This window comes from Sciurus vulgaris, assembly GCF_902686455.1.
Source record: "Sciurus vulgaris genome assembly, chromosome: 11".
NCBI lineage: Eukaryota > Metazoa > Chordata > Mammalia > Rodentia > Sciuridae > Sciurus > Sciurus vulgaris.
In genome coordinates, this window is record NC_136472.1 from 120,644,998 (window position 1) to 120,665,623 (window position 20,626).

Consider the following 20,626-nt stretch of genomic DNA (forward strand, 5'->3'; position numbering starts at 1 on the left):
TCAAAAATTCTAAATATTTCTGCATGATTAGTAGTTTCACCCAATGTTTGTAATACTCAGAAAAGTCATTAGAAATAATTTTGCTTTGTTTTCCATTCCCTCATTGCCACTGTGATTTGGGGCAAATAATTTCTCTGGGCAACAGTTTCTCTTCTATAAAATAAGAGGCTTATGCCAAGTGACCTCCATTCCCTTAAAGTTCTAACATCCTGTGAATTTATTAGCTATGTTTTATACTTTTGACCTCATGCTAAGGTTTTTCTAGTTAACTTGCTCTTCTTTTTGAAATATGGACTACTAGTAGGTTTCACTTGTGGATAGTGAAAAAAGAGTAGAACAAATTTGTTCTCTACTGTGACTTCAACAATGATGGTAGAGAGTAGATGCAAGTTCTGTAGGAGAAAGTGGAAAGGAAGGCAGAGCAGAAGAATATGGGAGAGTATAGGTATGAATTCAGCAAGAGAGAAACAACCCCATGAAAATGTCGCTATCTCCCTTACCCAGAAAACTAATTTCCAAATTCCATTCCAAGAGACAAAACCATGTATGTGATAGAGGCAAATTCAGTAGTATGGTAGTAATGGGATATTCATGTACCAGTTTTCCTGTAATAAAAACCATCAAAAACATGACATTTTTCTCCTAGCTAGTCCAGCCTGAATCAGCTTGTTCTAGTTGCTTTGATTTAGGAAACTTCTATGTCCTCTCCCTTGCATGGTTTCAGTATATTACTTAATTATCTAGGCCTCACCCTTACCTGTTTAGTTCTTTTACGATGGGCAGGAATAAGATTGTCAAGAACTTTATTGACTACTCGCTAAGCATAGAAACTGCTGCTTTCATATTTTCTAACCAGTTGAGATAAGATAAAGTAGCCTATATTATTTTTCTATATTTACTTATATTCTGCTTTGAGAGTAGAATATTTCCTGTAGTTTCTTTCTTAAGTTTTCTTCTCAGATAAAAAGCATTTGAGAGGTTTGGAAATATTATAGAGGAAGACAAAAACAATATTCTCCAGGCAGGCTGAACCTTTCTGCTGGTGAACAAACTTTAAATATGTTGGCTCATATTTTTAAAATCTAACTTAAAGTGGAAATGAATGGTTTATCTCTGGTCTGCTCAGTATTGCTGACCATTATTAGAGGAGCATGCCAAAGAGAAAAACTGATTCTTTTTGATTGAGGCGGTTTAGTTTTTTACCATGTGAATCACCCCTTCCAGGCCTCGGGATGAGATTGTTGGGACTAGAAGTTATTACTTATGCTTGCCCTAGGTCCACCCGCCAGGCTCGTACATATACAGTGATCCTTAATAGGTGAACCTCTTAGACTAGGAGGTCACTGGAACCCTGCAATCCATTGTAGCATCACTGAAAGAGAGAAGCGGTCTTTGTGTGCCTGCTGACATAATACAATGTGAATCATGCAGTACCCTCAAAGAAATATTTTTTGCTGAAAAAAGTTTGTAACTGAATGTAATCAAGCCTTTTGCCTTTCTCCTCTTGATCCTGGGAGAAAATTAAGCCCTAATGCTATAAGGAATCCATTGTATGTAGTAAATTAACTTTTCTTCTGTCATCTAGAATGGCACTAGTTATGTACCGTCCTTGAGGGAATAGAGAAAATATTCACTCAAATCATTTTCTGGTCTGGGTGTTGACAATATATAAAGAGAAAAACTGCCTTGAGGATTCCATTTATACCGTAAGGATATAGAAATCCAAAATGTGGTCATTCTATAGGAAAACTGACAGTTTCTTCAGGAAGTAATGGCTTGAATTTTAAAAATGGGGAGATGGTTCTAGATTAAAACACATTTATAGAGATAATGACCACCAAATATCACATGTGGACCTTGTTTGGATCCTGACATGGACAGTCTAAAAAAGGCAACTTTGAAGTAATCAGGGAAATTTGAGTAGTGTCTACATTGTTCATTTTGTTAGTTGTAGTGATGGCATTGCAGTTATATGTAAGAAAAGATCTTTAAAAAGATAGATATTAAAGTATATAGAACTGAAATAAAATCATGTCTTGAGATTTACTTTAATCAAGAAAATAGAACAAAAAAGGGATATAGTAAGTGTAGCAAAAGTTTAATAATAAATTCTGATGGCAGAATTGCAGGGACACTCTTCACTTTATTTTGTGTGTGTTTGAATTTTTTAAGTGATTTCCTTCAAAAAAACCTTAGGCCTGGTCTCATTGAATCTGACATATATGAATACACCACAGTGGATCCCACTATTATGTACATATACAAGAATGGGGTCCTAATTAGAATAAGATATATTCCATGCTTATATAATTAAATCAAAATGGAGTCTACTGTCATGTGTAACTAGAAAAAAAATTTAAAAAAAAACTTAAGCCTACAATTAACATTGTAACTGTCCCTCTCTCCATTCTCCCAAATAATAGGAGGTTTGAATGGGAAAATAGTATCCCTCAGTTCTGGAACTCCTGACATAGTTAGGCAGTAATTAGAACCTAGAGGTTATAACATTTTGTGACCTTTCCACAGATAGACTAATTAAAAATAGAAATTAGGTTTATTCCAGAGATCAGGTCTGTACCAAGGCTCCCTGTCATAGCTCACACCCTAAGTAATCAGGTAGTCACTTTGTCACCTGGTTTTATGAAGTATATCTGGTGATATACTTCCCAGACCTATAAAAGTTGAGAAATCAGAGATGAAACGCCATGGAAAACATTAGGGGAGAAATGATGAAAAGGACAAAATGATAAATTTAAAATAATTTGGATGAGATGGAGGTAAGAGAGAATATTTTTGTGGTCCAATTGAGGGCTGGTAAAAATCATTTACATTTCTGTCTTCCCTCTGAATAGAGTCTCCAGAGATTAAAAAAATTATTCTTTGATGTCAAAGTTCTTTCTTGTTCTGCCTTCAAAGGCTCTAGTGCTGTGTGTGGAATACTTTATGCAGTGGTTACCGTTTAAACCTTGTATCTATCACATATCAGCTGTGTGACTTTAAGTCAGTTACTGAAGTTCTCAGCTCAGTTGCATCTTCTGCAAAATGGGCATAATAATAGTCCTTCTTAGAGTTGTGAGAATTCAGTGAGATAGTACAGATACAGTGGTTTGCATAGTGCCTGGCACATGCTAAGTACAGTGTTGGATACTAACATCAAAATTACTGTTTCCATTATTATTATCATCATTGCCACCATTGTATGTCCTCCTTTCTATACATGTGAATAGTCATACTCATTCTTTGTAATTGTTCTTTAAGAATGGTGGAATGAGACAGATGTACATGTATGATTAACGAATGGTATGAATCTACATCATGCACAACCATAGAAACGAAATGATGTACCCCATTTGTATACAATGAATCAAAATGCAGTCTGTAAAAAATAAATTTAAAAAAAAAAAAAAGAATTCAAGAGACAAGGCCTTCATTCTTTATATTGGTTACATGCAGAATTCTTGACATTTTAGATGTGTTTGCTGGTAATGAGGTAATTAAGCATAGGGCCACTGTTTGGCCTCTCAAGTTTTCTCTCCCTAGGTTAGGCTGACATAGTATTTGATTTGCATTTTGTTATTTGATTTTATGCATTGTTCCATCCTACACTGGGCCTATTGACCACTAAAACCATATTTTTTGAAGGTGGAAGATGAAGGGAAGAGAAAGTTTGCCAAATAGATGGGTGTGCTATTTAAATTGCAAATCAGTATGCCTTCTCTGTTGCTCAATCTAAGGGCTAGATGATGTCTATGTTTAATCCTTCCTGGTTCAAAGCTGTAGATACCCTCTTCTGATAAGATCCACCCACCTTATCATTGCCAAAGCTGAGTTCTGGTTCAGCCAGAGGAAGACATGCTTGCCCTGTTTTCCCAGATGGGCACAGTATTTTCTCTATGGAGTTCAGATTTGCCATAAAGGTAGCCAGTGCACTTTTTCTGTCACTCATTAGGACTTTATATCCTACACGTAAAACTTGACTATGGTACAGCTGTCTTTTAGGGCTTTGCTTGGGTAGGGTTTTTTCACAGAGTTACAAAACCTTGTTCTTACCTTATAATTAACTTTGGTCAGGAATAGTAGGTGAGGGAACCAGAAACAGCTGAGCCTGGGAGGGGGATAACACAGACACAAGGCAAGGAGCAGGACTGAGACTGAGACTAACAATAGAAGATCATAGGAAGGCTGGACACGGTGGTGCATGCCTGTGCACCTCAACTGGGAGGTTGAGGCAGGAGGATCACTGGTTCTAGGCCAGTCTCAGCAATTTAGCAAGACCCTGTCTCAAAATTTAAAAAAACATAGAAAGGTATGGGGATACAGTCCGGTGGTAAAGCGGTCCCTGGGTTCAATCCCTAGTAAACCACCTGCCCCCAGGAAAAAAAAGATCAAAGTGAAGTAGAACAAGGAGCTTGAGTCAGCAGTTTAGCTAAGCATGGGTCTCTGCTGGTGGTGTTTGTTATTAGCCTAAAAGATTAACATATAGTAACTCAGAATAGAAAATCCTTTTCATTAAGGAATGTGATCTGACACAGGTAAACAGTGATAGCTGGAGACTTAGTTGATGATTTGTAAATATATATTGTTCTGTTTTCAATTTTCTGAATTCCTTGTCTACTTCTTCACCATTGATGAAGTGGAAATATATAGACAAAGAACTCTTAATGAAATTTAGTTTGAATCCAGAAGTACGATGCAATTGAATCTATATTATTACATTTCCTGGCGCACTGAGGCAGCAGAGGTAGGGATTTGTTTAGGCTGTGGTACGATCCTGATGTATGACATACATGAAGTAGATTGTGATGCTCATTTCAGGACATATTGGTTTGAATTGATGAGCCACTTGTCTCAGTTACTATCACACCTCACACTTTTGTGTTTACCAGGAGCCCTTACTCGATTGGGTAGTTGGGACTATAAGCCCATATAGGAAGATGTACAGGGAGATTCACTGGCTACAAGTTGGGTATTGCCCCTACATAAGAATTGTAGCCTCTTCTTGGGATGCCAAGGAACTGGGTGATGGCATTTAGGTCAGTTGGCAGGAGCGTCCCATTAGAATTAACAGGGCTTTGGTTTGCCTGAAATGTCCTTGGAATTCTCAGTCTTAAAAGCCTGTGGCACACGCCTGTAATCCCAGTGACTCGGGAGACTGAGACAGGAGGATCAGGAGTTCAAAACCAGCCTCAACAGAGGTGCTAAGCAACTCAGTGAGACCCTGTCTTTAAATAAAATAAAGGACTGGGGATGTTGCTCAGTGGTTAGAGGCTCCTGAGTTCAATCCCAAGTAAACTGTCCACCAAAAATTTTAAAAAACCTACTCTCCCTTAAGGCAAAGTACTATGACTGCCATCTCTATGTAAATTCACCTGGGTTCTCCTGCCCAGCCATTGTATTCTACTTGTAAAAATTTAGCACATAAGTTTTCTGCCCTACATGGTAATTGTTCATAAATGTTAGAAGATAATTTTCTGAAAAAGGTTAACTATTATGACACAGTAAAAACAAACGTGTTAAGCTGAGCACAGTGGCAAATGCCTATATTCCCAGTGTTTCACAGGCTGAGGCAGGAGGATCTCAAGTTCAAGTCCAGCCTCACCAACTTAACGAGGTTCTAAGCAATTTAGCAAGACCCTGCCTCAAAAAAAGAAATAAAAAGGACTAGGATATGACTCAGTAGCTAAGTTTCCTTGGGTTCAGTCCCCAGTACCAAAAAAAAAAAAAAAAGAACATGTGTTAAAGAGTTTAGTTCATAAGGAAAATAAGAAGTAGATATTATAACTGATTTGAAGAAAAAAATTATGGATAAGGAATATTGAATGTGCAAATGGAGGCAAAACTGATCTTTTCCATGGGTTTCTACAATTTTTCAGGTTGTAAAATAGTTCAAAGAAAATGCAGGCTAAAATCAGATTACTTTGCAGGAACGTCCTTTAGATGGTGCATAATTTTCCACTGAAACAACTTTTCTGCAGCCTTCCCTTTTTTGATTAAAAAAAAATTATTTTCTTACAGCCAGGTATGGTGATACACACCTGTAGTCCTAACTACTTGGGAGGCTGAGGCAGGAGGATCTTGAGTTCTAGACCATCCCAGGCAGCATAGCAAGACTCCATCTCAGTAAAAAAAGAAAAGAGAGACTACTCTTAATCACAAGTAAGGCTGGTCTCCTTAGGTTGGATCTGATTATTTCTATAGGTGCAGTTAAAGTGTCTTTTGCTGGAAGTAGCTGGGATTATAGGTATGTGCACCTGGCTTCAGCTTTGATTTTAAAATACTCATAAATTGGACTGTATTCACTCATAGTTCATCTGCTTTCAATCTGACTGGATTTTTAAATTTAAGATGTTTGTACACCTTAAATCTCATTCTGTGCAATAGACAAGGACTTGAGAAGACCTTGAAAGAAACTGTTGTATTTTCTGGTTTTTCTACAGTTGCCTAGACCTGTCTCTGGCTGAAGTCTCTTGTTATAAACTGGGAAAAACCTGTTCCTGTTCATTAGTAGGAAGCAGGAAAAATGATCGAATAAAAGTGCTCAGGAAACAAAAATGACTAGGGCATACTTTAGCATATAGCAAACACTGAGATGTTTAATTTAATTCTAAAGAAGGGAACATTTAGGCCTGAAAATAAGTTTCTAAGAAGGTAGACCTAGAATCAGGAATCTTGGTCCAGGAGTTTCAGTCCTGTACTTAATTCTTGCAACCTGCACTTTATGTAGTTTACAGCAAGACTTGTCAACACTGCAAGGAGCCAGGTATCTAAAGCCCATGCTAGAGTTTTGTGGAGCAATTCTGGGATGAAGATTTTTCTGAGCCAAACAAAATGAAAGGGTCAGAGTTTTCCCAGATCTTCAGTGTACCTTTGCAGCCACAGGTGTCTAGGGGCAGCAGAAATATTTTGTTTTTACTGAATCGCTGCTTTGCGATTCAGACCTTTAATCTTACTAGTAAAACTCTCTTTTGATGACCTCCCAGTCTTTGCTTGGGAAAGGCATCATAGTTCTTTGATGTCACATGCTTTTGATATTTAAATCCAGTTTCCAATTTTCATTTGTTCATCCTCTTCTCCCTGTTGCATTTTTTGCCTCATAACATTACAATAAGATGATATTCCCAATTATAGACCCTTGACTGGGGCAGTGTAAGGCAAAGAAGCAAGGCCACAATGTCTGAGGCTTAATGGGCCACAGTGACAGAAGTTGATCCCAGGTGCTAAGAAGAAATCTGATTCTACAAATGGAGTGGCCCTTGGGGAAAGCTAGTATCTTTCTATCACCTAGGTTGTGTGATTCTGCCATGCTTTTTTGTTACACCACCTGCAATTCCCCTCAGTGCTTGACAAGGATTCTGCTGAGTAATAAAGATGTTTGCATCTTTGCATCATCTCGTTGGGAATTCAGGTTGCGGGCTTTCCTTCCTTGCTTGCTTAATATATGTAGGTTTACTATTAATATTTTATGTGTTTTCCCTGAAAATAGGGGTCTTAACAGAACCAGGGTTAAAACATAAAAACCAGACTTCTAATGGAACAGTGATTTCAGATTCAGTCATTTGCAATGAAACTCTGAGTAACCAAGAATGCTATGAGAAAACACAAAAACTGATTCTAGCTGCCGATCCCCTGTTGACTGCTCTCAGATGAAGCATATAGGCAAATAACTCCAACCCCATCAGGAAGGATTAACAGGAACAGAAGAAATAAAGAAAAAAGAGTTCCTACAGTTAAAATACCTTATGGCAATGCTTATTTAATTAATGAAAAGCCATGACATCCTCCCAGAATGATGCCTCTTAAGCCCCTGGATATAGACCCTCCTTTATCTCCCACGGAATATTTAGATATAAAATCAGGACATGTTATAATCTGGTTTGAAGGTAAACATACAAGAGTGCAAGATATTCCATTTCTTAAAAGATTAGGATTTACTAAATGCTGTAAATACTATTGGCCATCTATTCCCCCAGAGAGAAGTTCCTCAACGTTAAGTTCACACAGTATAAGATGATATCATATTATTGTCTTAAACTGTCTAGCACTTACTAACCTCAGCAGTAGCCACACAACTGACGTTTACTCAACCCTGCTGAGCTTGCTTTAACCTTTATGATTAGTTAAGCAATATTAATACATCTCATTGTTTAGTTATAGGTTATCACAAGTAAAAATTACTAAGAATAATTAGAATACTTCATTGTCTAGTCTAGTAATGATCATACAAGATATTTTTGTTTTTTCCTTGTGACCTTTTCCTGTTCTGGAAAAATATGTGTAACTGCCAACCTTTTAATGTATAAAAAGCTGACTGGGAAAAATAAAATTTAGAACTTAGCATCCATTCCTTGAGTCTGTGTTGCTTTGCTCTTCACCGCCAATGCCTGCTCCCTCACCTGAGACTGCCACAACCCCTGCTAGGGCTGGACCCCCACACCTTTTTCCCTGGCAAGTTAAATTATCTGAGGAATGGGGAAGAGTATTATCTCAGAGGTACAGAGGAAGAGGAAAGTACAACTCTATTCAAGAAGAATAGAGTTGTTGTCTATCCAGAGACAGATAAATAAAATGTATATATATATAATGTATATATATACATTGTATATTCAGCCATCAAGAAAAATGAAATTATGTCATTTGCAATTGAAAATTAATGGAACTGGAGAGCATCATGTTAAGTGAAATAAGCCAAAGACAAATACCATGTTTTCTCTCATGTGGAAGCTAAAGGGAAAATAAAAAAAAAAAAAAAAGATGTCATAAAAGTAGAAGGTAAACCATTAGAGTAAAAGAAGAGGAATAGGAGGGGAATAGTGGGAGAGAGGAGGGAAGGATAAGGGGAGGTTTGGGGGAGTAATATTGACCAAATTATGTTATATTCATGCATAAGTATAACATAATGAAACCCACTATTTTGTATAATTAATGTGCACCAATATTTAAAAAAAAAAAGTTGTAATAACTTGAAGTCTTAAGGCACAGTACAGAATGCTGTGTTAATGACAGTGAGTAAGATGTTAACATGCTTCTCCATAGTGTTCGTGTAATATAGTTTTCTGCCATACTGTTTCTAGAGTTACCAAACAGATTTACTAGAAGGAATAAAAGTTGACAAAGAGATTTTTTTTTTCCTGAGTTTTACAAAAACTTTTTATAAAATAAGAATACACTCACAGGGAGTTACAAAAGTAGTTTAGAGAGTCTGGGCACCCCTCAACCCAGTTTTCCCATTGTTTACGTCTGATATACCTACAATACAATACCAGAAAGTGGACATTGGTACAATGTGTACATATAGATCTGTGTGTGCCAGTTTTTCACCTGTGTTGGTTCATATAATCACCACCCCAATCCAGATACAGAACTTTATTCCATAGCCACAAAGCTCTCGTGTTACCTTCCCTCCCCACCATCTCTAACTCTGGTCCATCATTAATTGCTTTTCCATCTTTATAATTTTGCCACTTTGAGAATGTTATATGAATGAAATCATACAATATGTGGCCTTTTGAGATAATTATTCACTTATTGAGGAACACTTCCAGGTTTTGTTACTTAGATAATGCTGCGATGAATATTTGGGGACTGGTTTTTGTATGGATAGAAATATTCACTTATCTGGGTAAATGCTCATAAATGCAGGTGTGGTATGGTAAGTGTATTTTAGTTTTCGGAAAGTGACCAAACATATTTGAATCATGTTTTTTACTCTGCCAGGTGCATGTGGGTGGGTAAAAGTGTAGGTTTCCCACTTGGTCTCTATTGAAGCCCTTGGTAGTTGGAGTGAGAGGGGAGACGAGCACCTCATTACTGTTTGGATGGGTGGGAGTTTCAGCCAGACCTCTATTGATACCCACATGCGAGGGAGAAGGTGCTTCGCTGCTCCCCAGGTGTCCTCCAATAACACCTTGGTGGTGGGAGTGTGTGCTCATAAGCACTAGAAGGGGATGAAAATCCTGGCTTTTCACTTGGAGTTGTCTGATGCCATCCCCCAGGGGTGGGGATAGAGGACATTTCATTAAAGCCACATGCAAGTGAAGGTCTGGTTTCCCCACTGGCCTTGGCTGATAGAAGTGGACGGGGAACAGAGTTTTTTGTGGTATTTGTTAGAGTAGGCTGGTTATTGCTAAGTTCCTTCCATCCCTCCATCTGTGCTCTTGCTGCTTCTGGATTGTAGATTTCTCCATCATTCAGTCCAGGATACAGGAAACAAAAAGCACACCCAGATAGTTAATTGCTGTCTTTACTCAAATCTCAAGGTCCCTAGCTAGTCTGCCTTTTCTTCACTTTTCAGTTTTCTGAAGTTGATGTTATATATAATTCCAAGGGGGTTTAGTAGTACATAGCAAGAAGGATAGGAAGAAATCTATCTATTCCATCTTTGTCTAAAAGTCTGACAAAGGGTTTTTGAATGTTCATTTCTCTTCTGAAAACATAAATCAGATCATGTCTCCACCCTTCTAAAAAACCTTGTCATAGTACCATTGTGCAAAGGAAAAATTCCAACCTCTTAATATGGACAGTTAGTGATACTGCCGTTTACCGATGACAAGTTCTGCTCCCTCTAATGTTGAAGTTTGAACACTAGAAAAGCACGCCAAGGCAAGCATATTAAGCAGGTTTTATTTAAAATAGTAATAATACAGACTTCTCCCAGGAGGAAGAAGGGGGCCATGGCTGATGTTCTAAAGCCCCCAGAAGTGAGTGCACCCTACATCTTTTTTAGGTTAAGGTCTCTTTTGTTCTCCAGTTCTCTCTCCCCTTATCTCTCCTTCCTGCCTATGTGACTAGGTTTTGCAGGTGAGATGTAAAAAGTGAGAAGTGGATGGGGCAGGGGGAGGGCCAAAGTGATTCAGTCAGGCAAAGGCTCAGGGGGCATTAATTAGTAGCTCCTTGCTTGCAGTCCTTGATAAAGGCAGGTATATTTGGTAATCAATGAGCTCCTGAGACCCTTGACATTCCATTCTTCCAGAGGCAGTCTCCAACTTCCAGAGGCAGATGGCTTTCATGGCTTCATTTCCTCGATTTGACCTGATCCCCTATTTCTACACTAACTGCCTGTCCCCAATTCTGGCTTCATTTCCCCCTTTTGCTTTAGGAACTCCTTACTGCTGTAAGGAAAGGGGGCAGCTACCGCTCTGGCTGCTTTGAAGCTGGAAGGGGGCAGCAAGGGGCAAGCAATTTGGAGTTCCCTTTTAAAAATCGGGTCAATCAAGGGGTCCAAGGTAGAAGTCTGGTTGGGGAAGAGCAGGTTGTAAAGTCATCTGGGGGTGAGTTCTTCTATGAGAGAAGAAAAGACATGAGTACTGAAATGAGATTAGTACAAAGTAAATGTTGCAGCATCTGAAACACGCCAATGAATATCGTGAAGACGACAGAAGTCAATCTCTCACCAGGAGGTGGAAGAACTGAGAATTTTTTCCCATAGCAAGGCCTAACAAAGGCTGGAGAGGACAGGCCTTTATTTGGGAACTTTAACATTGTCCAAGTTATCAGGATTGTAAACACAACATTTAACTCTTAATGTCATTGATGTCCACAGAAAATAAAGTTAAGCTACTTAATGTCATCTGATTTTTGTAAAATATCCCTTTATTGGTATAGCCTGTGTTTAGTAGAGATCTCTATACTTCTGTTACTTAGGGCTAGATAATCATACTAACAAACATAGATTAAGCCTACCTGTGTAAACTGACTAAAAATTTCTGACTCTGGCAGTTTCTCTTGATAGTTATCAGGCACATTTGCCTAAGAGCTCTCTTTTTGTAGCTTCCAGTCTTTAGTGGGCTAACACAAGTGTATATTTTAAGTTACATTTAACTATTGTTTCACTATGCCCAAGAATGCCTATATTTGGGTTTTAACTGTTTTGCTAGCTGTCTAAGATCAAGCTGGTCAAATTGACTTGTTCCTGTCTTGTTAGAATCAGCTGAGTTCCCACAGGGATCACTCATGGGGAACTTGAGAGCAGCTTCTTAGCTCTATTAGTGTTGTCTGTTAGGCAGGGTCTCCTCTATGAGACAGCTTCCCTTGGAAGCACCAGGGATGTCTCCCTTTTCCAGTGACCCTCCTCTGCAGCAGGTACACCAATAGGCTTTTCATCCTCTGGTGGCCTCATCAATCACCCTGATCAGGAAGTCATGTGACCCAGAGTTGTAAAGCTCCTTAGAAAAGTCCTCTTGTTCCCTGGGTTCAGGTTGACTTTGAGGGCAAGATACTGGTTTTTCTTGGCCTCTGTATTTAACTTCAATCTCTAAGTTTGATCTTAACCATCCAGCAAGCCAGTCTCACCAGTTATAAAGTAAGAGTACTGGGCTTTAACTACAATGTCTATAACTTTACAGTTATTTACCCTTTTAGCTAACTGGAGTCTGTATTAGTACTGGAAGTTACCACGATCTGTTCTGAAGTTACCTCTAACAAGACAGGAACAGGTCACAGGTTACCTAGGTTCTGTGTTCTTGAAGCAGTACCTCTCTGCAAAACAGGTAACAGTTTTACAAAAATGAAATTAGCAAGGGTAAAAATATATTCAGCTTGTATAATAGCTATTTTGAATTTTGGCTGAATGCTACATTATATCCCCTGTTTGAGATCACAGTACTTTTACAACAAGAACCAATCTTCTGACTATAACTTTAAATAAGCTGAAGTCTGACTTATTTTGGAGCCACTCAACATGCAGGAAGATGGGAGGCAGAGCCTTATCTCAGGTAAGGCGTGGCTCTTTACAAATCTTAAGTGAAGTGTTTTAATTCTGATGTTGATCTTTGCTTCTTTCTTAAATGTCATTTTAAGAAGTTTACATATATTGATTCCTGAGTCTATATGAACATTAATTAACACAATTTGTTATATCTAAAACATGAATTAAAGAAAGACTGAGAGAGCTTTTAACTTTCCTTTTGTGTAGCAAAATGCTTTCATGTTTCACAATATTAACCTTTAAACAAATCAGGCTCTCACTAACTTTTAGAAATACATTTACATTTAAATTTTTTTTATCTCAGTGTAAAAAGTAACAAATTTTACATATGCCCTATTGATGACAGGTCCTATAATAGAACATTAAATGATAGAAATAAATCCCCAATAACATTTACTCTTCTTATAAGTTTAAAATTACCATTACAGACAAGTTTAATTTGGAGAATAGCAGCTTGTTAAATTTTCTGCTTTAAAGGCTTGTATACCTGGAAAATATGAACACATTTAATATACAAAGAATGACCATTCCAAATTTAGTTTTTAAAGAAAAATTTAGACTCTGTAACGTAGTACAATCCTCTCACAGTTGTTATTTAACCATAATTGTATAAACCCCAATTTTTAAGATTAATTGCTCTAAAGAATAAAACTTAACAGACATAATGTTAAGAGTAAATTAGTGTTTCTAAGAAATTCTTGTCATTTTACCATATAGATTAAACTTTGGCTTATATCGGAACATTAGTATTTCACGTTAGGAAAAACCTGAAATAGCTTTAACTGATTGTCTCACATACATATAACCAACTTAGTTATGTGTGTAAGGAAATCCCACAAAACCACGCCAGACACAGGAAATCACAAAAGGGAATTTATTAAGCAAACAGAGTGTCTCCCTGCAGGGTAAGAGAGAAAATGGGAGGAAAATAGAAAAGAAAAGAAAGGGCATGTGCTAGAGAAAGTGGAAAGCAAGGAGAATAGAGAAAAGTGAGGAGGACAGACAGAAGGAAAGGAAAAGATGGCGGGGAAGCTATAGTAAACAGTTGAATTCCACCGGGCTAACAGGGGACCAATATCGGAGAAGGATACTTGCAAGCTGACTGATGAACCAATAGCGAGCTAGGATGTTCACAGATTGACAAGTGGTTGGGAGGCGGGGAAAATGGCTGCACCTGATGGGCAGGAGAACAGCTTTATACATTACAACATGCAAACTTGTTGAAATTTGCCCTTTACTTACACAGACTTTCTTAGCACTTACATAGACCCTCATGTATTTCATCACATAAGCACTTTCTTACCCAGAAACATTTTGTTCTTCACTAAATATATTTTCATATAGAACCTTTTATTTTCTCTTTCCTATCTATTGACCCCTTTTTGTTCACTTTTTGAAACAACTCTTACGAAATTTCTGAATTTAGATAAAATACTCTATTTTAATAAAATTAAATATTTCATTATTTATAGTACTCTAATTGAAACAGTTGAAACTTGGAAACCTTTGTATATAGAATTGTACCTTTTAGGACATAACTCTTAGTAACCTTGTTTTTGGTAATGACACAAAGCAATTTTAAACCCTTTTTATTTACCAATCTATGAAAACACCAATAATGTTCAAGTATGTTACCCCATGGAATTTAAGGAGTTAAGAGTACTTGATGTTATTTAACAATTAGCATTTTAACTTTGTGTATTAATCAGATGTCTCTACAAACACATTTGAGTAATCCCATACATGTTAACTCTAATTCACTTATTTTTGTAAAAACCAAGATATCAGACAAGTGTCCTGAACAGTATTTGCCATCTCTTTCCTGTTGAAGAAGAGTCCTAGAAACAATTGATATTAGAAATTTTATAAACATCACATTTTATTAGTTTGACCACCTAGAGACTTGTGAGTTATTTTCAAAGACATTTTACTTTTATTAGTTTACCCAATTTAAATTGAACCTTTTTAAATCACGTGAATTAAAAGTATCTGGATCCATTTTTAATTTTAATTTTAGGAGCGCTCAATTTTGATACAGACAAAACATGATGTCAAACAGCACAACATACAAATAACACAAAATGAAGGCCTTGTAACTTTATAGGTGAATCTCCATTTCAATGTAACAGATGTTCAAAAACTCTAGTTGAATAAAAAATTAGAACTGATCAAAAAAAGTCATAAGCTCAAAAAATATAGAGTTAAAAAAGAAAAAAAAACAAGAGTCCTGGAAAAATGATATGGCCGTTAATTACTTTAGTACAGCACCATAAAATTTACTTTTGCTGGAGTTCAGGTAAGACTCTTTACTTTTTTTTCTTGGGTTTGAGACTGGTCTCCCACTGAGACTTCAGGCTTCCTCTGTTTACATTTCATTGTAAACCTTGACTGAGATCTGAAAAGAGCTGAGATAACAGGTTTCAGCAGAAACTTTATGCCTAGGGCATTTTAGCCATTTCTATCAGGACAGGCTTGGATGTCAAAGAAAATTATAAGACCTTATTTTCCATCACTTTTGAGAAAGAAGCTACTATGCTGAGCTCCTCACTATGCCATTGGTTACTGAGCTGCCTATGGCTGCCTATCCAGGATTTATTTTCCCCTCAGTGACAAACAGGTTAAATCTTGCTCCATAGGTAAGCTGAGGACAGGAGCTTAAAGTAAGGCCTCTTTTTGATATTCCTGGGGCAGAATATTGTCCTATGGTGGCTATTTTCCAGTAGTATTGAACCTGTTGATGGCATAATTAAGCTTTATTTTTGAGATCTTATAATTCCTATCAGCTAAGAAGTTTAGGAGCTCTGTAATGGCCTTTTGATATTCCTCTGGGTGGAGGCATATAAAGGATGTCATTTACTTACTGGAGAACAATCACAGATGTTTTAATCTCTGAATTTTGTTAAGTCCTTGGCTAAGGTTTGTTTGAACAGGTGAGGGCCATCTAAATCCTGAGGCAACACTGTCCAGGTTAGTTGAGATACATTATCTGGTTCCTCAAAGGCAAGCAGAAATTGCTATTCAGAGTCTAGCATATACAGGAAAAGCCGTCTTGTAAGTCTAACTTAGTAAACCAATCAGCAGCTGGAATTTCAGATAACAGTAAGAACTACAGGGTGGGGGGAAATTACTGCTTCATTATTCTAAGGTTCTGGACTAGGCAGTTTGCTTTTTAACTCCTAAAATGGGTGAATTACATGGGCTATTGCAAGGCATTAAGTTTCTATCAATTTGAATGATCTTTAATAAGCCCTTTTTCTTATCTTTTATGCTCCCTTTTCTTTCTTTTTGATCTCTATTAAAAAATGGAAGATGCAAGCTGGAGAAGATCATCTAAGGATTGATCAGGGCCACATGCCAATTTTTGTAATTTCCTCTAAATGCTTGGGGCTGACTGAATAATAAATTTGTACTTTAAAAGTAGGTGGCCCTCTATGGATTCAGGGTGGTGTGTTTTCTTATTGCCTTTCTGAGTCTCTCCATGAAAATAGCAGGACTTTCCTGAAGGCCTCATAATAGTTTTCTAGGTATCCTACTCATTATTTGAATCCCAGTTAGGATGGTTTCTGGGAACTGCCTTTGCTCTAGATAGTTAATAGCATAATTTTCCAGGTGAAGTCAAATACCAGGCATACGTTTTGAAACATCTTAATATTTATTAGGATCCTCCAAAAAACTTCCTAAGTTTATTTTTATCTGTCTTAAGTTGGGGGGTCCCCTTGTTCTTCCTCCCTTAGTGGGCGATTCCTCAAGGTTTTCTTCCTCTCATGGTAGAGATTATTGATATCAAGCCTGGTAACATATGAAAGGCACTTTTCTTGATCATTTGCAATTTAGCAGTATGCAGGCTAGTGGTGAACCTGGCAATACCGTTGAGAGAGAAGCTCCCTCCTGCGTTAGAAGTATTAGGGACATCTTCCTAACTTTGAGCTTTCTTATGGTCCAGAAAAACCCGTCTCTTACTACCTGGCTTTGCCAAAGTTATTTCTGGCCTTCTTCAGCAAAGTCCTAGTTTGCCCTGTGCTAGAGACCCTGGGAGGAGTCAGACTTAAGGGCATTACTGCTTTCCTCCCTGCGACCATAAACTCCTAATTATGAAAAAAAGATGACAAAAGTAAAAAGTGTGCATTTTTGCCTATCTTTTTGCCCTGTAGACTAAAGGAATCTCCAGAGGATGAGGGGACATCTACTGGTTGTTAGGCATATAACGCCCTTTTCTTGGAGGGTCTCACGGGAGGGGTTGATTTTAAATGCCTCCCTCTTGCAGCTTAAAGAGAACACAGAGAGCACATTTAAGCAGAGGAACAGTAATGGGGAGACTCTAGATAGACTAGTGAAGGCTAACTATGTGAACAAAGGGAACTTGGGCATTTTCATCCCAGGTCTTAATCCTACAGTCTGAATTCCTGATGTCTGACCGGCAAGAGAAGGGGAGCATCCAGGAGGGAGTGGATGTGGGGAGTGTTGTGCGGCCCATACGGAGACAAAGGTAATTGGCGCTTTCCCTCAGTGCCATTCATCTACCGACCACCCTGGATACCCCTTAGGCCGGTCGGGAGGAGGAGTCCGGAGAAGGAACATTTGGGATCCGCCTGAGAGTAGCCTGGGCCAGAGAACCCCGCAGTTGTTCCAACCTTTCCTCTGCCTCCACGCATCCTGGGTAGATCAGGACAAGGGACACTGTGTACTGACAGCAATTGCGCTTCGGGCCTGGACAGAAAAGTAGGAAACGGCTTTGGCAGAGTCCAACATGTCTGGTCTGCAAAGAGCAGGTGATTGGAACTTGCCTGGGCCAGGAAACCTCTCACCCAAGTCTTGAAGGACAGCAGCTGCACTAACTGCATTTAAGTAGCCGACGGGTGCCCATTTGACCCTCCAAAAATAAAGAGACAGAAAGATGCATCTTAAACAGATGTGGGGTGCGTGGAGAGAGAAGCTTACTTACCTCGGTGTACATCTCAAATCTGATACCGCCGTTTACCGGTGACGAGTTCTGCTCCCTCTAATGTCGAAGTTTGAACACTAGAGAAGCATGCCAAGGCAAGCATATTAAGCAGGTTTTTTAAATAGTAATAATACAGACTTCTCCCAGCAGGGAGAAGGGGGCCATGGCTGATGTTCTAAAGTCCCCAGAAGTGAGCACACCCTACATCTTTTATAGGTTAAGGTCTCTTTTGTTCTCCAGTTCTCTCCCCCTTATCTCTCCTTCCTGCCTACGTGACTAGGCCTGGTTTTGCAGGTGAGGGCAGGGGGAGGGCCAAAGTGATTCAGCCAGGCAAAGGCTCAGGGGGCATTACTTAGCAGCTCCTTGCTTGCAGTCCTTGATAAAGGCAGGTAAATTTGGTGATCAATGGGCTCCTGAGACCCTTGACATTCCATTCTCCCAGGGGCAGTCTCCAACTTCCAGAGGCAGATGACCTCATGGCTTCATTTCCTCGATTTGACCTGATTCCCTTTTTCTACACTAACTGCCTGTCCCCAATTCTGGCTTCATTAGGACCCTTCACTTTCCACAAATAACAGCCATATTTTTCAGTAGCTCTCCACCGTGTAGTTAACTGGCCATACAGAATTTCCCATGCAACATTTCTTCAACACCAAGCTTTCCCATGGTCTGTTGTTTTTGTACACATGATTACGCACTGTTGGTCCCACCTTTCTCTTCTCCATTCCGCAGGCACCTCACCGTTCTCAGACCTAGTCCTCATGTAACAGGGAAGCTGTCTGAGACTCTCCCAGAGCTGTTCGATCCCTTCTGGGTGCTACCATAGCAATATGAACACACCTCCATAAGTCTGTGTTGATCTCATCTGCCCTGCTCTGTGAGGTAGGATTGTCACTGTACATTTCTTTTTCATACAACAACTATCAACTATAAATCCTTTCTTTTTTTTTTTTTTTTTGGTACCAGGATAGATCCCAGGGGCACTTCACCACTGAGTAACATCTCTAACCCTTTTGATGTATTTATTTTTATTTTGAAACAGGGTCTCCCTAAGTTGCCTATGGTCTCACTAAATTACCCAAGCTGGCCTCAAACTTAGGATCCTTCTGCCTCAGTCTTCCGAGTCACTGGAATTATAGGTGAGAGCCACCTCGTCCATCTCAACTATAAATTCTTTGAGGTTAGGGACTGTGCCTGTCTTATTCACCAATGGATCCTTAGCACATAACACTCTGATACATGGTTGACACTCAACAAATGTTTATTAAATTGAGTAAATGAATGAATTATTACTCTTAGTTACTAAAGCAATCAAATATTGTCCCCAGCTTTTGTGACTAGGCTATCTGAGACTACCTCATTTTTGTTATTTTTCCTCTAAACAAAGTGACTTTGGGAAATGTACTAATGTAATCATTTCCCCATCCTCTTCTTCCCTTCCTTAAGGGCTCCCTACTTTCATAAACCTGCTGCTTCCGGTGGTATCCTGAGGAGCCAACCCCTTGAAAGCAAGGCTGGCCTGTTCACTGGCTAATAAGTTCTCCAAAGCCAAATCTCCAGGTCATCATTAGTTATGATCTAGTCTTCAGTATACTAAAACCCTTATTTTTAACTAGTTATATGATGCCTAGGATTTTCTTTGCCAAGCATTCTAAAACCAGCTTTTATTAAGAAACAAAATCTTTTTGGATTTTAATTGTATTGGCTGGGAAGAATTTAACAGTAACTCTTATTAGATCTTGGCAACTGACATTTAAGACAATAATACATTTTTTTGTTTTTCTGATATTTTATCCAATTCATACATATATCCTTGTAGATACCAAATGATTCAACATGTGATACTACAATGTTTACAGTAATTAGCAAGTGAAGTTGTACAACTTAACACATAAACACATGATATAAAGTATTTTGCAGGTCAAACCTGTTCTGTTATACCACTGAATCTTTTTAAAGACTCCAATCCTTTGACCCTTCTATTTTGTTCTCACTTATTGTGGTCATTGATTTTTCCCAGTTGTAGTCACTATCTGATCCTAATGCTGTATATAAGCTCACACACATGTAATAATTTCTTCACTTACCAAACCTACTTAATATAGCTGACATGATTAACACTTTTATATGCATAATTTTTCATTCTTAACAGCCACCTTGCAAGGTACATGTTATTATCTGCATTTTATAGACATAGGAACTGCGGTTCAGAGAAGTTGTAAGTATCTGAGCCAGAATTGGTTCTGATTCCAAGTGCATGTTCTTCTCAGTCTACCACTTTGCCTCAATGAAAAGATGTAATAAGAAATTGAATCTTCAAAAGATGGAATATGTCAGGTGCTATGGCTTATGGCTGTAATGCCAGCTACGTGGGAGAAGAAGCAGGAAGATTGGAAGTTCCAGGACAGCCTCATCTCAAAAAAGAACTGGGGGTTGGAAGGAAAAGTTTGATCCAATTTCCCCTAATATCCCAACTCCTGCCCCATCAATCAAGATGCTGGATTTTTATTCTATCACAAAAAATATAATATTCTCTTTTTTGTAAGATGAGTGGGGGAGGAGGTAAATGTGTTCAAATAATGGTGTAGGGTGGGCTAAAAGTTTAGGGTTCTCTGGTAGCTTATTCTCCTGACATTTGTTCTCATAAATTTTCTCAAGCAATCAGGTCCTTTTGTCCATCTGAAAAAACAAGAATGATTTTTTTTTCAATATACAAAAGAATCTAAACAACTAATTTAACTGGCTACCCAAAAAGTCTTGTGGGTGGTCAGTGAAACTTGCTAGCAGTAGGAACTGGTATTTGATGGGTAAAAAGGCCAGTGACTGTCTTTCTCACAAGTAACTGATACTAAACAAACTATAGTAAGCATTTTTGACAAATCATAGGGCTATCCATTTAAAAACTGAGGATCTTTTTCTTTAGTGTCTGATTGAGTAGCTCTTTCCCTCCCTCCTCATTTGCTTCAGATACATCCTGCAGG